Source organism: Lissotriton vulgaris, chromosome 5 (genome assembly GCF_964263255.1).
Source record: "Lissotriton vulgaris chromosome 5, aLisVul1.2, whole genome shotgun sequence".
In the NCBI taxonomy this organism is placed as follows: Eukaryota; Metazoa; Chordata; class Amphibia; order Caudata; family Salamandridae; genus Lissotriton; species Lissotriton vulgaris.
The window spans coordinates 9,338,752-9,364,426 of NC_141693.1; the positions used below are offsets into that span (position 1 = coordinate 9,338,752).

Genomic DNA, 25,675 nt, shown 5'->3' on the forward strand with positions numbered 1-25,675 from the left:
TCAGGTACAGCACTATCAGTCCTGACCTAACTTCAAGCAGACAGACATAGACCATGTGGTTATTTTTCAAGTACATTAGATCCAGTAGCACAAGCATTACCTGCATGTCTAAAATCAGTAGCAGCTACTGCACAAGCTATTAGACAAAGCGATGCTATTGTATTGGGACATCATCTGATAGTCCAGGTCCCACACGCTGTAGAACTTCTGCTAAACAGAACGCAAACACAGCATCTGACAATAGCCAGACTCACCGGATATGAGATGACGCTTTTTCAGCCACATATTGAGATTAGACGATGCAACATTTTAAACCCAGCAACACTGTTGCCACTGACCTCTCCTACAGAACAACTTCACAATTGTATTGACATAATTGATTTAGTGACCAAACCCAGACCAGATTTACAAGATACTCCCCTTTCTAAGGCAGAAATGACACTTTTTGTTGATGGTTCTTGCATGAGACTCCCCACTGGAGAACTAGCAGTAGCCTATGCCTTCACAAATGGTACAAACACTTTGGAAGCACACAAGATAGAGATACTGTCGGCACAAGCAGCCGAACTCATAGCACTAACACGAGCATGTCACTTAGCAAAAGGAAAATCAGTTAACATTTACACTGATTCACAGTACGCTTTCGGGGTTGTACACAACTTCGGCACATTATGGAAAGAGAGAGGATTCCTCACATCACACAGGTCTAAAATACAGCATGCTACACTCACCACTGCCCTCTTAGAGGCCAGTCAGTTACCAGCGAAAATTGCAGTATTAAAGTGTAAAGCGCACACAAAAGGAACCAATGAAATATCAAAAGGAAATGATTCCGCAGACAGTGCAGCCAAATTAGCAGCAAACACAGAATTGAATATACTACATCACCAATCCGCAATACGAGACCCCTTTTCTGACATCCAGGATGTCCAAAGTCACACCACATCACAGGAACTGCTAGAATGGAAGGAAAAAAGAGGGGTCCTTACAGATCAGGGTTGGATGACACCAGAAAGAGCAGTATGGTTTCTGACGGATGCTATGGTACAGGTTATAATAAACACCATACATGGACCAGCGCATCTGGGAGAAAAAGCAATGTTAGACAGCATACAGAACATATGGCACAACAAAGATTTGAGAGCTGCAGCCAAACAAAAAGTTAAAACGTGCATGATTTGTAATCAGTTCAACCCAGGTAAAGGCACAAAGGTGGAGCAGGGTGGATTCCAACCCCCTGACCATCCATTTGAAGTTCTCCAAATGGACTATATCCAGATGGAGAGATGTATAGGTCACAAGTATGTGCTAGTTGTAGTATGTGCTCTGACCAGATGGACAGAAGCCTATTCCGTACCAGATTACACTGCAACGACAACTGCTAAGCAACTAGTAAGAGAATATTTCCCGAGATATGTGTTGCCCCGCGTCATCTACTCAGACAACAGCAAGCCCTTCTCCTCTGAACTCATGAAGCAAGTGTCTCTTCTGTTAGGGTACACTTGGAAATTTCACTGTGTAAGACATCCTCAAGCAGCAGGTCTAGTAGAGAGACACAACCAGACTTTGAAGACAAAATTGGCCAAGATATGTACAGACAAAGGCGTGGACTGGATAGTAGCCTTACCGGTTGCCCTCTTCTACATGTGTATGGTAGCACATTCCAGAACTGGTCTATCTCCGTATGAGATGGTCTTTGGCAGACCACCAAATATGTGGGGTACGCCAATGCCTAAAAGAATTACTGATGTAGACAGCAGAATATTGACTGATTACCTGGCTTCCTTGATGTCTGCACTCCAATCTTGTCGTTCACAGGTCGCTGCAGCCTTCCCTGACAAAACCGCCCCTGGAGAACACACCATCCGACCCGGCGACTGGGTGATGATAAGAAACTTCGACAGGACCAGTCCTCTTCAGCCCAGGTGGAAGACTCCGAAGCTCGCGCTCCTAACCACGCGGACGGCGGTGAAGGTCAAAGGCAGGAAGGGCTGGCTACACGCGAGCCACTGCCATAAATATTTTGGGCAAAGAGACACTGTTGCCGGCGACACTGCCAACCCTAGTGACATTATAACAGAACAATCTTTTGTGCCCTTGGAACTGACCCCACAACAAGAATATAAATCAAAGTTGAGGTCTGCCATCCGGACTCTGGCTAATTAAGTCCACTGGGCGCAGGTCCAGTGGTGAAGCGGTTGGAGCATAGGGATGGATTTAAACACCTTGACTATGTGGGAAAAAGATAGAATGAAACGCAGAAACAAGAACTTTAAGAAATTGCGTAGTGGTTCTATCATATGTTTAATGATATTGTTTTTCTTCATAACCATTATGATGTGTCTTGGTTGGATCCTCCACACTGTTTTTCCTCCAACACCACACACCTCTCATGCACCCAACAGCACTCAGGCACACAGATATCATGACCTACCCCCTCATGAACAAGCCCATAGACTAGCTTTGCAAAACAATACCTTTATACAGATGTTACACTACACTCATCAGGCCAGCAATAGCACAAATTGCTGGATATGTGGCCACCTCCCACCCCATCAGAAAAAGGGAGGGATGCCTCTTTTCCCCTTTCCATTTTCCTATAATGGGACTTGTGAAGCCTGGTTCGCCCTAATAACAGCTGACGATACTACCCCCACCTCCTGCCCTGACGGAAATAATTCATGCAAGAATGGGTGGCCTTGGGGGGACTTAAACAAGGTACTTAATGCTGCCTGTTACCCAAATGAGGATGGAAATCCTCAGGCGACAGGTACAGTCCTAGAAAGTGAAGAATACAAGCAAGGGAACATGACCATGTCCTACAAGATGTTAAATACCAAACCTAAAAAGAATGCTGGTCCCCCTTCCATCTCGGTCTCACCAGTAAAAGGACACCTGTGCATCCAGAAAAATGGCTCTGTTCCATTAGGACACAGTGACTGTCATACCACTATAAGCTTTGAAGACAGAGGAAAGTCCTCATTTCTAGCATCTCGCCATACTTATTTCGTCTGTGGCCAAACGGCCTATGTGCAGCTGCCCTTGAACTGGGGGGGAACTTGCTATTTAGCATTCCTGTTACCCCCTGTCTTTGTGGCCCCATCCACTTACCACCGGGACCTCCTAGTGCCCCATGTCAGACATAAAAGAACGATCGATACCTCCTTGGTTGACCAAACAAAAACCTCATGGGAACAGTATACAGATTTTAACAAAGGGTTCTTCTTCTTTGTTGGCCCTGTACAGAACAGCAAGCTTATACGCAGGTTGACAAGGACCTTAGAGGCTGTTGTAAACCAGACGGCGTCTGCCCTGGGGAGCTTAACCCAGGAGCAGTCCGCCATACGATTGGTCACTCTTTAAAATCGCCTTGTCCTTGACATCATCCTGGCTGACAGAGGCGGAGCCTGTAAAATTATAGGCTCTAGCTGCTGTATATTTATTCCTGATAATTCCCCATCTGTATACACGGCCATAACAAAATTACACAAGATAGCCGTAAGTTTACTTCAAGAACCAGGCACTTGGACGTGGTCTGATTGGTTCTGGAAGATAATATCATCCTGGGGATGGCAACTGCTGTCAGCAGCAGGTATAATATTCCTGATAATAACTGTATGCTGCCTTTGCATCCAATGTGGTCCTGCCCTGTGCGGTCTATGCGCTGCAAACTGCATTCCTAAACCACTTGTCCAGCAGAGAGAAAGGGAAAAATGATGCTACAAGAATGTATAGATGATCTCATGCAAATTGAGATATAATGTAGGTACACTCTGGGGCAAGGAGGGAATGTAGAAATAAAATTGACAATTGTGCCCCATCATTTCCCTGTTTCTGCCTGACAGCCCTTTTTCTCATTCAGACAAGCACCCATTTTGTGTGTGTCCTCCATTTTGTCTTCAGACCCACAAGCAAGACACCCTGCCTCTGGCACCCCTGTTCATTGACCACACATTTCTGTGGTTCTGCCAATTCTGGGAACCAGCAGCAGATAGTTCCTGTTCTTAACTGTAAGACACCCTGCACCTGGCATCTTAGTTCATTGACCACCCCTTCCTGTGCTTCAGCCAATTCCCAGAACCAGCAGATAGTTCCTGTTTTAAGAAATAGTTACTGCAAGCCAGAGAGCAGATGGTCTCTGTTTTACACAAGATAGTTCCTCTTTTTGACTCTTGTGGTTCAGCCAATTCCCAGAACCAGCAAGATAGCTCCTGTTTTACACAAGATGGTTCCTGTTCTTGACTCTAAGCCAGAGATAAACCCTCGAATGAGGAAGGGCCTTCAACTGAAAGAGAACACATTTCCACACATCGCATGCCCTCTCACGAGACACAAGACACACCCCTACCGTGACACATTTGTTGGAAATTACTGCTTGTCACTTCCCTTTTTCTTGTCACTTCTCTTTTCTTCTTTTGCCTATTGACTGAAAACTGTATAAATATTCTGATGTGTGAATAAAGCTGCAGACCACTCCTGTACCTGCTTGGTGCTGGAGCTCTCCCCTTAACTCGAGTTACTGGACCCTTTTTTTTTGTACTCGAGCACCACGGACTCCTCTCTTTGCTTTGACTGAAATTATGATTATTAAGTATAGAAATTCTGAGATGAGGTAATATTGAATTAATTTACCACATTCCGGTGCAAAACCAAAAAGGCACAAAAATGATCCGCCTTCTTCTATTCTTTCCTCACAAAATCCGGTTCTTGACTCTATTCTACATGAAGTACTTGGCCTTCAACCTTTTATGTCAGCTATCAGTGAGAAATTACAACAAATAGAGGACCGATGGATTGTCATGGAGGGGAAGGTTCCCGAGCTTGAACAACATGTGGGAGACCTTCAAGATATGTCTACCAAAATTCTTCTACTAGAGCAAGAGCTCTATCAAAATTCCTCTACTAGAGCGTGAGATCCACAAGCTGAAAATCCACACCAAAGACCTTGAAAATCAAAATCGGAGGAACAACCTTCCCCTTTATGGTCTTCCAGAATATATTGAAGGCCCGGATATGTTAACCTTCTTGAAGAAATTCCTTCCGGATCTCCTAAACCTTCAATCCTCCTCTCCTCTCAACATACAGCGTGCACATCGTTTGGGTCATCTTCACCCTAATTCAAAAGAGCCACGTGGTATTATAATGCTCTTCCTAGAATTTACTGAACTTATGCATGTTCTTAAGGGTGTTAAACTCAAACGTTATCTCACTTGGTTGGGACATAACCTCTTCATTTCACAGGATGTCTCTAATGCAACAAATACTCGTCGTAAAGAATATCTGGCTCTTCGTCCCCAATGAGACTTTTGAACATTCAATATGGTCCTTGTCTTTGCAGAATTACACATGAAGGACGCTCACGTTCTTTCGACGATCCTGAGAAACTGGAACTCTTTCTAAACAGCATTTTTTCTCGAACATGGAAACTAACGCTTAATTTTTTCTTAGTTAATTGGTTGATATTGTTCTTCTAAATATATATTTATCTTGTTTTTTATATTAATTGTTCTTCTGTTCTAATTTTCTAGTGCTCTTTCTCCCTTTATTCCTTTCATGTTTTTTTATTACTTAATTTATTCCTATTTCTTCATTCTCTTCCTTCATTCTTCTTTCTCTACTATTTGTTATTTCTTTACTTCTTAAGAGGCTTTTCTTTACCTATTCATTTCTACCGCCGTCCTTGTTTTCAGCGTTACCATGCTCCTCTCATACCTGTTGTTTATCTCTCTTCAGATCTGGATTCTTTTCCTTGATCTGTTTACCTATTTTGCTTCTCTATCTTTTCCTCCTTCTCCTCCGTCTCTCTTTTCCTCTCTTTTTGTATCTTGGTCATTTCTCTTCACAGTTTTTTCTTATTATTATCTTTCTACCTATATGAGTGTTTTTCTTTATCTTTATTTTGTTTCTAGGCTATTTTCCCTCTCTGCTTTTTATTATTACTTTATTACTTCTATGAGTGTCTTGCTTTATTTGTATTATTTTTTTCTTAATTATCGTTTTATTTCTTTGAGTGTCTTTCTTTCATCATTTAATAAATGTTGTTTCTATTTCTTATTCATTGGTCTTCCAGCTGATTATTCCTGTTTCGATATATCCCCCCTCACCCATCAACATGTTTAACGTTGTATCGTGGAATGTGTGTGGTCTAGGTCATCCTGTCAAACGTCAAAAGGTATTGTCTCACTTATCTAAACTAAATACTCATGTTGCTTTTTTACAGGAAACTCATTGTAATGATGTGGAGTCTCTTTAGTTTAAATGTTAATGGGCCAATCAAATTGTTTTTTCTCCTGCTCTTGATCGTCATGGTGGTGTTGCTATTTTATTTCATAAACCAATTAATGCGCAAATTATATCAACAGAATGTGATTTCAATGGACGATGGGCTTTGTTTGAAGCTATTATTTGTAAAACACAAGTCACTTTTTTAATATTTATGGTCCTGTCAACCCTGACCCACAATTTTGGCATTGTATTAAATTGAAACTATCCTCTATCTCTAACCCCAATATAATTGTTGGTGGAGACTTTAATAATTGGCTGGATCCCTTCTCTGATAGAAAGTCTAAATGTAAATTTAAACCTGATAAGACTCATAAGTCATTTCAATCTGCCATCACCTCTCGTCCTTTGTTTGACGTATGGAAAACATGTAATCCAGATACTGCTGAATTTACGTTCTTTTACCGTGTCACCATACTATGTCTCGTATTGATTATATTCTGGCCTCTAAAGCATTACTCCCTTGTATCCATTCCTCTGAAATTGGGTCTATTTTTTTTCTGAACATGCTCCCATGTCTGCTTCTTTTGATTTGTCCCTTACTACTTGTAAGCAAGGCTGTTGGTGTTTTAACAATCGCCTTCTTTCAGACCGAATCTTGATTACAGAAGCAACCACTTTTAGTAATTATTTTTTTCATTTTAACATACCTTTAGACACCTCAGTCCATAACAACTGGGATGCTTTTAAAGCATCATTTAGAGCCTTTAGAGCCTTTACTATTGCTTACTCTTCAAAGAAGAAAAAATCACTGCATGCTAAATATCAGGAAACTCTTCAAATCAAAACCCTCCACTTTACAAGAATTGATTGCAGCCAAATCTACATTGAATAAAATTGCCACTGTGGATGCCTGTAACATTCTCCTTAAGATTAAATCAAAATGTCATGGTGGCCAAAACAAAGCAGGGAAAATGTTAGCAAATTATTTAAAAATCAAATCAGAACAAAAAAAGATTGGACCTATCCATTCAGAAAAAAACAATAAACTTATTTCTTCTGATTCAGACATTGCAGACACATTTCAGTCCCACTATAATCTTTTATATAGAGAGGATACCAATCCTGCTGAAGGGGATTTTGAAACTTTTTTCCAAGGTATCCCCAAACCTCATTCTCTCCCTGGTACTTTCTTACCTCTTGAAAATGATATTTCCCTTCAAGTGATAAGCAATGCTTTTAAATCTTTAAAAAAGGCCAAAGCGCCGGGACCAGGTGGCTTCTCAGTTGAACTATTTTTAGCTTTTTCCTCATTTTTTGCACCAAAATTTTTAGATTTTTTTTATTCATTCCTTTCCAATTCTAAAGCATGTGGTTCTTTCTTAGAAGCCCTTATTATTGTTATCCCTAAACCAGACAAGGATTATTCCTTTTGTAAACATTTTCGACCCATCTACCTAATATCCTAATCACAACTTGTCCAGCTAACCAGGATTCACTCCGGTTATCTATAGGCTGTCACCCCTCTCCCCCACCACTGTCCTAATGCAAACCCGCATTGACTACTCAATAGTGCATAGACAGGGTTGAAACGTCGACGATACCTCTTGGTTCAGATCAAGGCTTTGCTTGCAAAAATATTAAATTTGGATAAGCAGCAGAGTCATTGTTTTCTTCGCTCCACTCTGGCCTTCCCTTCCCCTGTACATATTTCAATCACGACCCTGTCCTCAGGTAGGTCACCCCCCCAGCCGCCACATGGTCCTCCTGTGATGCTGCCCCCGCTGATTGCTGTCGCCTCGCTCTTGCCGCTGCCTGTGACTGTTGTTGCGTAAATCCTTTGCCTCCTCTGGTTTTTGTATCCCTGTTGCACTTGTTGCCCGTTTTGTATTGATTTTCCACCACTGTTGTGCCCTTTGTGCTCCCTTTCACCCGTTTTGCATTCTGTGTCCCTTTTCCCCCGTTCTGCCTTCCGTACCACTTCCCACTTTCCCGCCGCTGCGTCCCTGCAGCCCCGCCCCCGCTGTCCCATTCGCCACCCCGCTCCCGCCTCCCAGCTGCTTCTCCCTCCCACAGCCCCTCATATGGAGGCCGCGCAGCGACCGCACCGCTCGAGCGCCGCTGGCGCGCCGCTGGCGAGCCAAAGGCAAGCCCGTCTGCGCCCGTCAGCGCCTGGACCGCGCCCAGCGCAAGAACCCCTGGCCCACGCCGGAGCCAGGGCACCCGACTGAGATACGACACCACCACCCTCAACGCACTCAACACCGGACGACCACCCACCTGCTACCGAGCCACCTGAAGCGAACCCACGGACCCTTCACCTGCCAAGCCTGCAAATTCACCTGCCTGCCAACCTGCACCCTGCCCGTCGAACCCAGCAACAACAACAACCTTAAGTGCATCCTTCTCAACACACGCTCCGTCCACAAGCACAGCATCGAACTCTGGGACCTCCTCGATACTACAGTACCAGACGTCGCCTTCCTCACGGAAACCTGGATGAACGCCTCCTCGGCCCCCGACATCGCCATAGCCATACCGGACAGCTACAAAATTACCCGGAAGGACCGCATCAACTAAACTGGAGGGGGAATTGCCATCATCTACAGGAACACTATCAGCGTCACAACCAACGCTGAAGACACAATCTCAGCCGCCGAACACCTACACTTCCAGATCCACACCAACCCCAAGACCACACTCAGAGGAACCCTCATCTACAGACCCCCGGGCCCACAGACACAATTCAGCGAAACCATCGCCGACTTCATCAGCCCGCACGCCCTAGCCTCACCCAAATACATCCTCCTAGGGGTTCTGAACTTCCACCTGGAGAAAAACAATGACAACAACACCACCACCACCCTGCTCGACAACCTCGGACTCAAGCAACTGGTGGACACTCCCACCCACCTCGCTGGCCACACGCTCGACCCCATCTTCTCCGCGAGCAACCACGTCTCCTTCAGCCACTCCACCGGACTACACTGGACCGACCACAGCTGCCTCCAGTTCACCTTCAAGAAGACTACATCCCACCACCACACGCTACAGATCCCCCGCAGATGCTGGAGCTAAGTCACCACAGACCAGCTGACCACATCGCTGAGCCAGAACCCACCTGTTGACACCGCTGATACCAACGACGCTTTACAAAAGGGGGTGGTGATGAACAGAGTGTCTGAATTGAGCAGACCACTCTTACCCAGTCCAAAGATCAGGGCTTGATCCATCACCGTTATTTATCTCACTGCCCCATCCCAGCTCAGAACCTGGCTATATGCAAATCAGTCTGTCCCTGGCCCAGTGCATCATGGGAACAGGGCAGACTAAACTACAAAGCCAATTCTTTACCAGAAAGGAGACAAGCTACCGGGGACCGGTTTCTGGCATTTCAGCCGTCTTCGGCCCGGCTTGCTTGAATCCTGATGGAGCAGTGAGAAAGGGACTCATGTCTGAGTATACCCTGCCACACCTATAGTGGCCAAAATCGATTTACAAAAGGGGGTGGTGATGAACAGAGTGTCTGAATTGAGCAGACCACTCTTACCCAGTCCAAAGATCAGGGCTTGATCCATCACCGTTATTTATCTCACTGCCCCATCCCAGCTCAGAACCTGGCTATATGCAAATCAGTCTGTCCCTGGCCCAGTGCATCATGGGAACAGGGCAGACTAAACTACCAAGCCAATTCTTTACCAGAAAGGAGACAAGCTACCGGGGACCGGTTTCTGGCATTTCAGCCGTCTTCGGCCCGGCTTGCTTGAATCCTGATGGAGCAGTGAGAAAGGGACTCATGTCTGAGTATACCCTGCCACACCTATAGTGGCCAAAATCGATTTACAAAAGGGGGTGGTGATGAACAGAGTGTCTGAATTGAGCAGACCACTCTTACCCAGTCCAAAGATCAGGGCTTGATCCATCACCGTTATTTATCTCACTGCCCCATCCCAGCTCAGAACCTGGCTATATGCAAATCAGTCTGTCCCTGGCCCAGTTCATCATGGGAACAGGGCAGACTAAACTACCAAGCCAATTCTTTACCAGAAAGGAGACAAGCTACCGGGGACCGGTTTCTGGCATTTCAGCCGTCTTCGGCCCGGCTTGCTTGAATCCTGATGGAGCAGTGAGAAAGGGACTCATGTCTGAGTATACCCTGCCACACCTATAGTGGCCAAAATCGATTTACAAAAGGGGGTGGTGATTGTTAGACGGACCGGGAGGGTCGGCCGAGATTACTGGGAGAGGTCTCCAGGGAGAGCCGTCTCCAACGACTGTACAGACAGGTAACTTCCCCCCCACAGACGGACACCACACAGGACGGAAGATTAACGAGACTTTATATGCAATTCTTAGATTACGATGGTATGATACAAGGAGGTCTGGACTCAGGGGTCCCCTCGAGTTTAGTCTTTGGTTGAGGAAAGGGGTAGCGGGACAGTCTTTAGTTACCAATGAGTACAAAATAGCTCTCAATCCTCGAGCTCGGTGTTCTTAGATGGTCGGGCCGTGGAGGAGCCAAGCAGGTCCCGAGATGGACGGATGAAAGACGACGGTCCGCGGCAGAGCCTGCAGGTCCCGGTGAAGGTTAAGGTTACAACGGTCCGCGGCCACGCCAGCAGATCCGGACGACGATGAAGGATGAAGGTTACGACGGCTGTGGCAGCGCCGACAGGCAGGACGATGGTGCACAGGATAGAGCTACGGCAGCGCCAGTAGTCTGTCCAGGATGAGTTCCTCTTTACGTCTCTCGACTCCAAGATACAACTGCCTTCCTGCTCTGGAGCTGCCCCAGTTATAGGGCTGGCGTGCTTTGATGTCCGGACCCTCGCACTTGGAGGTCGGGAGGTCCGGGATGAGGGAGTCCAGACACCCAGCAGGGGGGTGGAGCCAGCGCCCGGGGAGGCGATGGGCGAGCGGCACTTGGCGGGGGAGAGCGATCGGCACCTCTTTCTCCCATTGACTTGCCAAGTAGCCCGCTCACCTCCTGGGTGGAGGGTGGTGCCGGAATGTCTGAGGCCGGGCTAGGCCCAGGGTTGAGGTCGATCGGGGGCCAGGCGGCCTCGTGGTGAAGTGTCCAAGATGGCGGCCCAGGCTGGGCGCGTGGGCCGGCAGTGGATCGGACCCACGAGGTTAACATGCTCGAGGGCAGGGGTCCCTGAGGGGACGGAGGACGTGCAATGGTGGTGTGTGGTACTTGCGTGACCGGGCTCGGGCCTGGTTGAGCCGGGGGAGAGTGGCCCTTCATGTGGCCTGTCCAACATGCGTCCCCCCCAGCTGAAGGCGGGGAGAGTTACCCATTCCCTTGGGGACTCTCTTCGTCGAGGCGGAAAAACCGGGACAGGCCATCCGCGTTGGCGTGATCGGGCCCAGGCCGGTGTTCGACTGTGAAGTCCATACCTTGCAAGGAGATGGACCAGCGTAGCAACTTTGGGTTTTCCCCCCGCATATGCATCAGCCACTGCAAGGGTCGGTGGTCGGTCTGCACCCGAAAGTGGGTGCCAAAAAGGTAGGGCCGGAGCTTCTTGAGGGCCCATACCACAGCGAAGGCTTCCCTCTCTATGGTGCTCCAGCGTTGCTCCCGGGGTAGGAGTCTCCGGCTGATGAAGGCCACCGGTTGATCAAGGCCTTCGGTGTTCACTTGAGACAGGACCGCCCCAATGCCCTGGTCGGAGGCGTCCGTCTGGACGACGAACTCCCGGCTGTAGTCTGGGGCCTGGAGCACAGGAGCGGAACACATGGCGGCCTTCAACTGTTCGAATGCCGTTTGACACTCTGGGGTCCAGTTCACTTTCTTGGGCTGATTTTTTGATGTGAGTTCTGTGAGGGGCCCCACTATGGTACCATAGTCTTTCACGAACCTTCGGTAATAGCCCGTGAGGCCCAGGAAGGCTCGTACCTCAGTTTGGGTGATAGGGGGCTGCCAGTCCTGGATGGCGGCAATTTTCAGCTGTAGAGGGGCCACTAGGCCGCTTCCCACCTGGTGCCCGAGGTAGGTCACAGACCCTTGTCCAATTTGACACTTGCTGGCCTTGATCGTGAGGCCAGCTCGCTGGAGGGCTTGTAGCACTGCTCGGAGGTGGTGGAGGTGCTCGGTCCAATGGTGGCTGTACACAGCGATGTCGTCCAGGTAGGCGGCGCTGAACCCTTCGAGCCCCGCCAGGACCTGATTGACGAGCCGTTGGAAAGTTGCTGGGGCATTCTTCATGCCGAAGGGCATGACCGTAAAATGGTAGTGGCCATCGGGGGTGGAGAAGGCAGAACGTTCTTGTGCTCGGGGTGTGAGGCCGATCTGCCAATAACCTGCTGTCAGGTCGAAGATGCTGAGGTAGCGGGCAGCTCCCATTCGGTCGACCAGTTCATCTGCCCGGGGGATGGGATGTGCGTCTGTTCTGGTGACTTCATTCAGGCCCCGGTAGTCGACGCAGAACCGGAGTTCTGGTGTGGTTCCGGGGGCGGCTGCTTTGGGGACCAGTACGACCGGGCTGGCCCATGGACTGTCTGAGGGCTCGATGACCCCGAGCGTGAGCATCTTGGCCACTTCCGCCTGGATGCAGGCCCGTACCCGATCAGGTACGCGGTAGGCCCGGTGGCGGATAGGAGGGCTATCTCCGGTGTCCACATCGTGTACACACCAGGAAGTGACACCTGGGGTGAGGGAGAATAGGCTGGCGAACTGGGACAGGAGGGCTTGGCACTCTTGGCGTTGTTCTCTGGTGAGGGTCTCCGAGAGTCGGACCCCATCTACGGAGCCGTCTTGCTCCTGGGTCCGTAGGAGGTCAGGGAGAGGCTCGGAGTCGTCTTCAACCCCATTGTCTGTGGCCATCAGTAGGCTGAGTTCTGTTCGTGCAAAGTGGGGTTTCAGCCTGTTGGTGTGGAGGACTCGGAGTGGGTTCCGGGAGGACTCCATATCGATCAGATAGGTGGCAGGACCCTTGCGCTCGATTACCTTGAAGGGCCCTGTCCATTTGTCTTGGAGAGCGCATGGCTCTGTGGGGGACATTACCCATACCTGTTGCCCCGGTTCGAATTCAATGGATGAGGCGTTCTGGTCATACCATTTTTTCATATCCTCTTGACTGGCCTCTAGGTTGGCTTTTGCTAGGTCTCTGAACCGCTGGGACTGGTTGCGGAGGGTGAGGAGGTACCGGAAGACATCTGGAGGGTTCTTGGCCGGAGGCATCTCCCAGCCTTCTTTGATCAGGCTGAGCGGCCCCCGCACTGGGTGCCCGTATAGCAGTTCAAATGGGCTGAAGCCTAGGGATTTTTGTGGGACCTCTCGGTAGGCGAAGAGGAGGCACGGCAGCAGCACATCCCACTGGCGACGGAGGGGCTCTTCCAATCCCCCGATCATCCCTTTTAGCGTGCGGTTGAACCGCTCAACAAGTCCGTTCCCTTGGGGGTGATAGGGAGTCGTGAATCGGTAGGTGACCCCACACTGTTGCCAGAGGGACTTCATGTATTTAGAGATAAAGTTCGTGCCTCTGTCGCTGACGACTTCTCGGGGGAACCCCACACGGGAGAAGATCCCCATCAGGGCCCGGCCGACCACTGGGGCTGTCACGGTCCGGAGAGGAACAGCCTCAGGGTAGCGGGTGGCGTGGTCCACTAGCACCAGAATAAAGCGATGGCCTTGTTTTGTACGCGGGTCCAGGGGTCCCACAATGTCTATTCCGACCCTCTCAAATGGGGTCGTGACTACTGGAAAAGGTTGCAAGGGGGCCTTTAGTTTGCGGCCGCTCTTCCCACTGGCTTGGCATGTGGGGCAAGACCGGCAATGCTGGTGCACATCGTTTCTCATTTTGGGCCAGAAGAAGTGGGTCACTAGGCGACTGTAGGTTTTATCTTGTCCCAGGTGCCCTGCCAGGGGGACATCGTGGGCCAGGTTTAGCAGGAAGGTTCTAAAGCGGAGGGGCACTACTAGTGCTCGGTTGGCCCCCAGCTCGGCGATTCTTTGCTCGCTGTACAACAGATCATTGTCCCAGTAGACCCAATGAGTTCCGGACGTATCCCCTGCGCTTTGGGCGAGCGCTTGTTGGCGGAGTCCCTCTAGGGAGGGACAGGTCTTTTGTTCCTGGCGAAATTGTTCTTGTGTGGGCCCCCCCTCTTGGGCCCACTGGTCAAGGTTAGCGAGGTCGGAAGGTTGAGCAGGTTCGAGGGGGGTGTCATGGTCAGTGGTCTCGGCTGGGGCGACCGGAGGCGGTGGCGCCGGCCATTCTGGTTCTTCCGGGTGATGGTTGGCACGGGCGGCCATGGACCGGGTGGTGACGCACGCCCAGTCCGGGACGCCTAACATCCCCAAGTGTTCTTTTCGCTCCACGGCTGCCCACGGGGAGCTCTCTAGGTCATTTCCGAGGAGGCAGTCCACGGGGGAGTCGTCCCGGACCGTCACCTTCAACATGCCGGAGACCCCTCCCCACTCAAAGGGGACGCAGGCCATCCGACACAGACTTTCCGAGTTGTCGGCTGATCGCACAGGGCAGAGAATGTTCGGTAGATATTGTTCTGGGGTCACCAGGTGACAGCGGACGGCTGTCACACTGGCCCCGGTGTCCCGAAGGGCTTCGGCCCGTCGTCCATTGATGCTCACCCATTGGCTGTACTTCTGGGTGTTAGCGGGTAGGGGGACCCGCGGGACCATGTCTCTTCCCCCTAAGCACGCGAGAGTCATGGCGGCTGGCTCCCACTCTTGATACTCTTGCTCGTTTGTTTCTTGCTCCTCGGAGATCTGTTCTTCCCCTAGTGCCGCGGCGGCCACTTGGCGGGGTTTTGGACTCTGATACTGCGGGCAGCTTGGGTCATTTGCATAGTGGCCGACTCGTTGGCATCGGTGACATGTGACATTGGCTCTGTACCCCGGTCGCGCCGGGGTGCTGCCCCGGTTGGCCGGGGGGGTGGTGCTGGTAGCGGGGACGGCCGGAGTGTTGTCTCTTCCTCGTCCTTGGCCCCCTCCTCCTCCTCTGGGTCGGTAGTGACCATTGTTGTTCCTGTTCTGCTCGTAGGACCCATTCCGGCCCACTCTGGTGATCTCCCACCGGTCAGCTTCGGCTGCGAGCTGCCGGGGATCGGTTAACTTGCTGTCGAGGAGGTGTTGGCGTAGTTCAATGAAGCAATTGTTGGACAGATGCTCCCATACCATCAGATTGAACAGCTGCTCGTAGGTCGTGACGTTGTTTCCTCTGATCCAGCCTTCGAAAGCTCGGCTAAAGTACGTTACATAGTCCACCCAAGTTGTACCCGGGATGCGTGTGCAGTCTCGGAACCTCTGACGGTACATCTCGGGCGTGAGGCCATAGCGGGTGAGGAGGGCCGCTTTCATATGGTCGTAGGAGGTCATCTGGTGGTCTGGGAGCTGTAACAGGGTATCGCGGCCTTCATTGAGGAATCTGCCCCATAGGCCGGCACCCCAGTCGTTTCTATCGATCCGGTGCGCAGTCATAGCGATTTCATAGGCTTTAAACCATTGCTGGATGTCGTCCTCTCGGAAATATTCTCGGACCACATCCTTGGGGATGTGTACTTTTTTCTCTGTGGTTCCTGGGGTGTGTGGTCTCTCGGGCACCCCTAACTCTTTATTCTGTTTGCGCAGGTTGATCTCGGCTAGGTTCCGTTCGTGCTCGTACGCCAGTTTCTTTTCCTCGAGCTCCCTTTGTCTCTGTTTCTCCTCTCTTTCTTCTCGGAGACGTAGGTGCTCTAAGTTGATTTTTTGTTCGGCCAACTTGAGTTCTACGTCCATCTTGAGTCGGGCCATTTCTAGCTCGTGTAGTCGGGTTTTTTCTCTTTCTTGGATCTCGTCTTGCGAGAGACCGGTTCTTTGCCCTTCAGGGACCGTGTTGGTTTTTTTCGCGGTGCTTTGCTCAGGGGCTTCGGTATCCCCGGTTTCTGCCCAAGATTCTAGGGCATGCTTAAAATCGTCCTTGGTGCTTAGTCCGGTGGTAGCGATACCTAGTTCGATGCAGAACTGCTTTAGTTCACGATGGCTGTACTCCTCTAGTTTTTCCATTTGGAACTTCTCAGTTGATCCGCTTTCTTTAGTTGTCATTGTGGTTCGTTGTGGGGTGAGCTACTCTCTGTACGTTATGCGGTGATTCGGATCGCGCCGCTGGCCACCAATGTTAGACGGACCGGGAGGGTCGGCCGAGATTACTGGGAGAGGTCTCCAGGGAGAGCCGTCTCCAACGACTGTACAGACAGGTAACTTCCCCCCCACAGACGGACACCACACAGGACGGAAGATTAACGAGACTTTATATGCAATTCTTAGATTACGATGGTATGATACAAGGAGGTCTGGACTCAGGGGTCCCCTCGAGTTTAGTCTTTGGTTGAGGAAAGGGGTAGCGGGACAGTCTTTAGTTACCAATGAGTACAAAATAGCTCTCAATCCTCGAGCTCGGTGTTCTTAGATGGTCGGGCCGTGGAGGAGCCAAGCAGGTCCCGAGATGGACGGATGAAAGACGACGGTCCGCGGCAGAGCCTGCAGGTCCCGGTGAAGGTTAAGGTTACAACGGTCCGCGGCCACGCCAGCAGATCCGGACGACGATGAAGGATGAAGGTTACGACGGCTGTGGCAGCGCCGACAGGCAGGACGATGGTGCACAGGATAGAGCTACGGCAGCGCCAGTAGTCTGTCCAGGATGAGTTCCTCTTTACGTCTCTCGACTCCAAGATACAACTGCCTTCCTGCTCTGGAGCTGCCCCAGTTATAGGGCTGGCGTGCTTTGATGTCCGGACCCTCGCACTTGGAGGTCGGGAGGTCCGGGATGAGGGAGTCCAGACACCCAGCAGGGGGGTGGAGCCAGCGCCCGGGGAGGCGATGGGCGAGCGGCACTTGGCGGGGGAGAGCCATCGGCACCTCTTTCTCCCATTGACTTGCCAAGTAGCCCGCTCACCTCCTGGGTGGAGGGTGGTGCCGGAATGTCTGAGGCCGGGCTAGGCCCAGGGTTGAGGTCGATCGGGGGCCAGGCGGCCTCGTGGTGAAGTGTCCAAGATGGCGGCCCAGGCTGGGCGCGTGGGCCGGCAGTGGATCGGACCCACGAGGTTAACATGCTCGAGGGCAGGGGTCCCTGAGGGGACGGAGGACGTGCAATGGTGGTGTGTGGTACTTGCGTGACCGGGCTCGGGCCTGGTTGAGCCGGGGGAGAGTGGCCCTTCATGTGGCCTGTCCAACAGTGATGAACAGAGTGTCTGAATTGAGCAGACCACTCTTACCCAGTCCAAAGATCAGGGCTTGATCCATCACCGTTATTTGTCTCACTGCCCCATCCCAGCTCAGAACCTGGCTATATGCAAATCAGTCTGTCCCTGGCCCAGTGCATCATGGGAACAGGGCAGACTAAACTACCAAGCCAATTCTTTACCTGAAAGGAGACAAGCTACCGGGGACCGGTTTCTGGCATTTCAGCCGTCTTCGGCCCGGCTTGCTTGAATCCTGATGGAGCAGTGAGAAAGGGACTCATGTCTGAGTATACCCTGCCACACCTATAGTGGCCAAAATCGATTTACAAAAGGGGGTGGTGATGAACAGAGTGTCTGAATTGAGCAGACCACTCTTACCCAGTCCAAAGATCAGGGCTTGATCCATCACCGTTATTTATCTCACTGCCCCATCCCAGCTCAGAACCTGGCTATATGCAAATCAGTCTGTCCCTGGCCCAGTGCATCATGGGAACAGGGCAGACTAAACTACCAAGCCAATTCTTTACCAGAAAGGAGACAAGCTACCGGGGACCGGTTTCTGGCATTTCAGCCGTCTTCGGCCCGGCTTGCTTGAATCCTGATGGAGCAGTGAGAAAGGGACTCATGTCTGAGTATACCCTGCCACACCTATAGTGGCCAAAATCGATTTACAAAAGGGGGTGGTGATGAACAGAGTGTCTGAATTGAGCAGACCACTCTTACCCAGTCCAAAGATCAGGGCTTGATCCATCACCGTTATTTATCTCACTGCCCCATCCCAGCTCAGAACCTGGCTATATGCAAATCAGTCTGTCCCTGGCCCAGTGCATCATGGGAACAGGGCAGACTAAACTACCAAGCCAATTCTTTACCAGAAAGGAGACAAGCTACCGGGGACCGGTTTCTGGCATTTCAGCCGTCTTCGGCCCGGCTTGCTTGAATCCTGATGGAGCAGTGAGAAAGGGACTCATGTCTGAGTATACCCTGCCACACCTATAGTGGCCAAAATCGATTTACAAAAGGGGGTGGTGATGAACAGAGTGTCTGAATGGAGCAGACCACTCTTACCCAGTCCAAAGATCAGGGCTTGATCCATCACCGTTATTTATCTCACTGCCCCATCCCAGCTCAGAACCTGGCTATATGCAAATCAGTCTGTCCCTGGCCCAGTGCATCATGGGAACAGGGCAGACTAAACTACCAAGCCAATTCTTTACCAGAAAGGAGACAAGCTACCGGGGACCGGTTTCTGGCATTTCAGCCGTCTTCGGCCCGGCTTGCTTGAATCCTGATGGAGCAGTGAGAAAGGGACTCATGTCTGAGTATACCCTGCCACGCCTATAGTGGCCAAAATCGATTTACAAAAGGGGGTGGTGATGAACGGGAGCTTGTTTCCTTCCCAGTGTAAGAATTGGCTTTTGTAGTTTGGTTTGTCCTGTTCCCATCATGCACTGGGACAGGAACAGACTAATTTGCATACAGCCAGGTTCTGAAACTGGGATGGTGCAGTGAGCTAAAAAACGGTGTTGGATCTAGCCCTGATCTCTTGACTGGGTGAGAGCTTTCTGCTTAATTCAGAGACTCTGTCCCTCACCACCCCTTGTTGTAAATATTTTTGTCCACCCTAAGCGTGGAAGGGTATTCTCAGATGTGAGACCCTTGCTCATTGCACCATCAGGATTCAAGCAAACCGGGCCGAAGACGGCTGTAATGCCAGAAACCGGTCCCCGGGAGCTTGTTTCCTTCCCAGTGTAAGAATTGGCTTTTGTAGTTTGGTTTGTCCTGTTCCCATCATGCACTGGGACAGGAACAGACTAATTTGCATACAGCCAGGTTCTGAAACTGGGATGGTGCAGTGAGCTAAAAAACGGTGTTGGATCTAGCCCTGATCTCTTGACTGGGTGAGAGCTTTCTGCTTAATTCAGAGACTCTGTCCCTCACCACCCCTTGTTGTAAATATTTTTGTCCACCCTAAGCGTGGAAGGGTATTCTCAGATGTGAGACCCTTGCTCATTTCACCATCAGGATTCAAGCAAACCGGGCCGAAGACGGCTGTAATGCCAGAAACCGGTCCCCGGGAGCTTGTTTCCTTCCCAGTGTAAGAATTGGCTTTTGTAGTTTGGTTTGTCCTGTTCCCATCATGCACTGGGACAGGAACAGACTAATTTGCATACAGCCAGGTTCTGAAACTGGGATGGTGCAGTGAGCTAAAAAACGGTGTTGGATCTAGCCCTGATCTCTTGACTGGGTGAGAGCTTTCTGCTTAATTCAGAGACTCTGTCCCTCACCACCCCTTGTTGTAAATATGATACCAACGACGCAGCACACAATCTCACACAGTGGATCACCAACTGCGCCGACGACCTCGCTCCACTAAAGAAACCCCCAGGCAAGACTGGCAACAGAAAAACCTCATGGTTCACAGACGCCCTCAAAATCGCAAAGAAATCATGTCGAACCCTCGAAAAAGCTTGGCGCCCCAAACGGACATCAGAAAACATGACAGCCCTCAAGAGCGCCACAAGCGAATACCACCAGATGATCCGCACCACCAAAAGGACATTGTTCAAAGAGCGGCTGGACAACTACACCCACAACAGCAAGGAACTCTTCAGCATCGTCAAAGAGCTCTCCAACCCCAGCGCCAGCAACAACGACATCACACCGTCGCAAGACCTCTGCAACTCCCTCGCCACATTCTTCCACCGCAAGATCGCAGATATACACAACAGTTTCGGACCCCAGACTCCGCCTCCAGCCACCAAACCAACGACACCCACCACCACCCTCAGCGCATGGACCACCATCAGCACTGAAGACACCACCCATGTCATGAACACCATCCACTCTGGCTCCCCTTCCGACCCATGCCCTCATCATATCTTCAACAAAGCCGACACCATCATCGCACCCCACCTCCGGAACGTCATAAACATCTCCTTCACGTCAGCCACCTTCCCTGAAAGCTGGAAACACGCAGAAATCAACGCCCTTCTGAAGAAACCCACAGCGGACCCCAAAGACCTCAAGAACTTTCGCCCCATCTCTCTTCTCCCATTCCCGGCTAAAGTCATCGAGAAGACCGTCAATAAACAGCTGACTGCATTCCTCGAAGCAAACAACTCGCTCCACCCATCCCAGTCCGGATTTCGAGCCAACCACAGCACCGAGACCGCCCTCATCGCAGCCACCGATGACATCAGGACCCTGATGGACAACGGAGAGACAGCCGCTCTCATCCTCCTGGACCTCACGGCAGCCTTTGATACTGTCTGCCACCACACCCTAATAACCCGCCTCTACAACACTGGGATCCAAGGAAAGGCCCTGGACTGGATCACATTGTTCCTCTCCGACAGAACCCAGAGAGTCCGCCTCCCTCCCTTCCGCTCCGCGGTCACCAAAGATAATCTGCGGCGTACACCAAGACTCCTCACTCAGCCCAACCCTCTTCAGTATCTACATGAGCCCCCTTGCCACCATCGCACGCAAACACAACATCAACATCATCTCCTACGCCGACGACACCCAACTGATACTCTCCCTCACCAAAGACCCATTCACCGCCAAAACCAACCTCCAGGCCGGAATGAAAGATGTCGCAGAATGGATGAAGCACAGCCGTCTGAAGCTCAACTCGGACAAGACGGAGGTCCTCATCCTCGGACAATCTCCATCCGCCTGGGACGACTCCTGGTGGCACACGACGCTGGTCACCGCACCGACACCCACGGACCATGCACGCAACCTGGGATTCATCCTGGACTCCTCCCTCACGATGACCAAGCAAGTCAACGCAGTCTCGTCATCATTTTTCAACACCCTGTGCATGCTCCGAAAGATCTTCCAGTGGATCCCCACCGAAACCAGAAAGACGGTCACCCAGGCCCTCGTCACCAGCCGACTGGACTACGGGAACGCCCTATACGCAGGAACCGCAGCCAAACTTCAGAAACGTCTTCAGCGCATACAGAACGCCTCCGCATGACTCATCCTCGACATCCCTCGCAACTGCCACATATCCGCCCACCTGAGAAACCTGCACTGGCTCCCCGTCAGCAACAGGATCATGTTCAGGCTGCTCAGCCACGCACACAAAGCGCTCCACAACATTGGCCCTGAATACCTCAACAACCGTCTCTCGTTCTACACCCCCACCCGCCAGCTCCGCTCCACCAGCCTCGCCCTCGCCACCTTCCTGTGGTAAATAATATATATTACCCTTGACTTCATTTCTATACATTAATAAGGATTGCTCATAAAATGAGAGGCAGAGTCCGTGGTGTCCGATTCAGAAGGGCTTTAATACTATAGCTCGAGCTACAGGAGAATCGGGTTCCATCACCACTAAGGTTCAGGAAGGGTCAACATCTAATTCTTTATTCACAGAGTACAATATATATAGTTAAACCATACATTGAATTCAATCAAAGAAAAGGGGGAGCGCTCCTAGGCGGAGCAAGAGAGAGATAAGAGCACATGGGCGTGACAGAGGCGTGAAAAGAGGCGTTCACTTGATGAGTCATAGGTGTGTCATAGGTGGGTGGATGCATAGAGGGGGTCTGCATGGGCAGCTGGAACCTTTACCCTACTTGTGCGCGCAAAACTGTTCATGACGTGACATTGACGTGTAACTGGGGAAAGCTGGGGGGAGCTGACTTTAGCACTAGTAAGAGAGTCTGGGATGTCAGAGCGACCTGTACCTTTGGCATTATCTGGTATCTTATGTTTGGAGTACATGTTGCTTGACTTAAAGGCCGCCGGGGCAAAGGCTGCTCATCACTAAAGGCTGGTGTATGCATATATTTCTTCATGTATTGCGTGGGGCCATGGGTCTTCTATGGAAACTGGTTCAGTAAATCACTTGCATGGAGACAGAAAGGCTGGGTTCTATCTTCTGCAGGCAGAATATGTTTATCCTGTTCGTTAGTTAGGAATGTGGATCCGCGGAGCTGAACAGATAACTGTAGGCAAAATACTGTCTTGGCAGGCAGGCCAGGCCGGGCACCTCTCGGCTGAGCAGGAAGTAAGGGAAAGGTCAGGGATACATAACTAAACTGCAGCTTTCAGAGTATCGAGAGGAGGCTCGAAGCCTGAATTCGGGTCCTGGCTCGGCTGGGCCATGAAAACGTGTGCACCTTGAGTTTTAAACGTGCACCATGTAAAGACGTTGGCAACATAGGCCTCAAAGCAGAATTATCGTTTCTTTCATGGAGGACTGGATAACTGACATGTTAACGTTGGACGCAAATGCAAATGCGTCTTCATTTCGGCCATAGAGGGAAAATGCATGGATGTCATGCACATATACAACACGTTGGGGTACACGCAGGGGACACATAGGCCATATAAAATTCCATTTTCCTCATTCCCTCCTTGTCCCCTACGTTCTCTTCAAGAAATATCTATATTCATGAGTCCATCTATTTGTTCATACAGCATCATTTGCTCGTCCTTTGTCATTTGCGGACGTGAACGTGGACGGGGAGTACAGGCAGTGGCGCACAAGCCGCAAATCGCTGGGCCACATTGTAGACTGAGACAGCAACTGAATATGACCAGTAGTATTACTCCTAGGAATGACAGTACTTTCCATCCCCATGCTGATATTACACTCCAGAGCCAACCAGACCATGTCCATGTGCCTGGATTCTGATGTATCTCGTGAGCTATCTTATGGAGTCTTGTTATTGCTGCATGCACGGATGGTGCGTTATTAGGAATAAACACACAACAACTGGAGCCGATCACTCTACAAGCTCCGCCCCTATCTGCCAGGATGACGTCAAGAACAAGGCGGTTCTGAAGAACAACAAGTCTCATAGCAGACTGCTCCTCGGTCAAGTTTCCTAGAGCAGAAGTAGTCTCATTCACTACTGCTTCCAAAGTTCTTGTTAACCTACGTATTAGTTTACTGTTTTGGATAGGACCTATGAAGAAAAAGAATCCTTTATTGAAATCTGCATATTGCTCTCAAGCTGTCTCAGTCTGATCGACAATTGGGGATTCGGTCTCTCTCTTATGTCTAACATGTACGAGTCTGGAATCTCGATGATAATGGGATGGGGCTAGGAAAACAGGTGGCAACAGGAATGCTATATAACACGTCCCACCCCAGTCTAAGGGCAGACGTACATAGGCTGTCTGACCACAAATGAAATAGGAATGGCGGGAAGCTTTGAAAGTAGACTTTCCTTTATCATTGAACTCGATCACAGTATTACAATCACTGTGTCCTAAATGTACTGATCCTTGTTTTCTAATGCATAATTCACCTTTTACTGGTAGGACTGATATGAATGGTGGACCTGTGGCTTTCTCGGACTGGACATTTAAAATCATAAAGTTAAGGGAAGCATTTCCTTGTTCATACACCTCATTTTCTAGATCTGTTCCTTTCCTCTGGGGAAAACCATCTGTGTCTGGGTAACATACTTCATTCATTACTTTATTCAAGTTTCCATATATCCATTCATCCTTGTTAACTATGGAATTTCTGTCTAAAGATTTCATTAAAGCAAACCATGCTCCGCACGAACCATTGTGCGAAAATGAGAAAGGAAAGAGGGGCAGAACTCCCTTCTTTTTCTGATAAGGTGGGAGTCGGCCACATACCCAGCAATTCGTTACATTGCTGGTCTGATGAGAATGGTGTAACATACAAATAAAAGTATTATTGCGCAGTGCTAGTCGATATGACAATTCATGGGGTGGCAGGTCACTGAATGTGTGCTCTACAGTGTCATTGAAGGAAGAATGTATATGGGAACCAAGAGGAGGAAAGAAAACATGTAGCGTCAAGCTTATACATATAATCGACACACTTAAAAAAAACATTATGATTAGAGTTACTATGCATCTACTGCGTAAATATTTACAGTATTTTTCTTGTTTGGCTCTCTGTCTATCTCTCTGTCTATTTGGGTCTACTGTCTTATACATGTCAGGAACCTGTCTAACCGCTTCACCCGAGGGGGACTTAAACAATTAAACGCTGTCTGACTTACTAGACCGTAGCTTTAATTTATACTCCTGTTGCAGAGTTTTTTCTAGCAAAGGGAGTTTTGAGTCACTGGTTTCGGGGCAGTCCTTAGTGTCCTTTACTGGTCTGAGTCCATGGAAACGCTTCACGTGGTGGGCGTGGAGCCAACCCTTTCTTCCCTCGATCTTGACTGCGGTCCTTGTTGTTAACAACACTAGTTTCGGCGAGCGCCAGCGGGGCTCGAGAGGACTTGAGCGGTCAAAGTTGCGGACAAACACCAGGTCCCCCGGGACGATTGAATGAGTCTTCACCTGGGTGTTGTCGGGGAAGGCAGCTGCAACCTGTGAACGACAAGAAAGGAGTGCAGACATCAAGGAAGCCAGGTAATCTGTCAGCATATTACTGTCGACATCAGTTATACGTTTAGGCATGGGCGTACCCCACATATTCGGAGGTCTACCAAAAATAACCTCGTAAGGAGACAATCCTGTTCTGGAATGAGCTACCATTTGCATGTAAAAGAGGGCAACCGGCAAGGCTACCATCCAATCCACGCCTTTTTCTGCACAGACTTTCGCTAGCTTTGTTTTGAGAGTCTGATTGTGTCTCTCCACAAGACCTGCTGCCTCTGGGTGTCGTACGCAATGGAACTTCCATTGGTACCCTAACAGAAGGGATACTTGTTTCATCAGTTCAGAAGAGAAGGGCTGACCATTATCTGAGTACACGACACGGGGCAAGCCGTACCGCGGAAAGAATTCTCGAACCAACTGCTTGGCAGTGGTCACAGCAGTATAATCTGGGACTGGGTATGCTGCTGTCCATCTGGATAGTGCATATACAACTACGAGAACATATTTGTATCCTCGACATCTGTCCATCTGAATATAATCCATCTGGAGGACTTCGAAAGGGTGGTCAGGAGGATGAAATCCACCTTGTTCCACGGGAATACTTTTGCCTGGATTGAACTGGCAACAGATCATGCAGGTACCTACTTTCTGTTTTGCTGCTGCACGCAGATGCTTGTTAAACCAGATGTTCTGTAAACTGTCTAACATGGCTTTTTCTCCTAAATGTGCTGGACTATGTGCTGTATTTATGATAACTTGAACCATGGAGTCAGGAAGGAACCATGTAGCTTTGCCTTTTGTCATCCACCCCTGGTCAGTCTGGACCCCTCCTTGTTCAGTCCATTTCTTTATTTCGTCTGAAGTGGCATGTGTCTGAATGTCGAGTACGTCTTGTGAGGGATCCCTGACTGTCAAGCAATTCATCAGTGGTGGTACTTCA

General features: G+C 49.9%; 2 protein-coding genes and 1 pseudogene across 5 annotated transcripts in view; 2 read left to right on the forward strand and 1 right to left on the reverse strand.

Annotated features, from left to right (window-relative positions):
* The window catches only part of LOC147709977 (H-2 class II histocompatibility antigen, A-U alpha chain-like), a 1,213,889-nt gene that overhangs the window by 222,190 nt on the left and 966,024 nt on the right, over positions 1 to 25,675 (forward strand). The gene's annotated exons all lie outside the window — the stretch shown is intronic.
* LOC147709978 (H-2 class II histocompatibility antigen, E-S beta chain-like) overlaps positions 1 to 25,675 on the reverse strand; it is a 352,816-nt gene that overhangs the window by 146,686 nt on the left and 180,455 nt on the right. The gene's annotated exons all lie outside the window — the stretch shown is intronic.
* LOC147709979 (endogenous retrovirus group V member 1 Env polyprotein-like) lies at positions 2,233 to 5,301 on the forward strand (annotated as a pseudogene).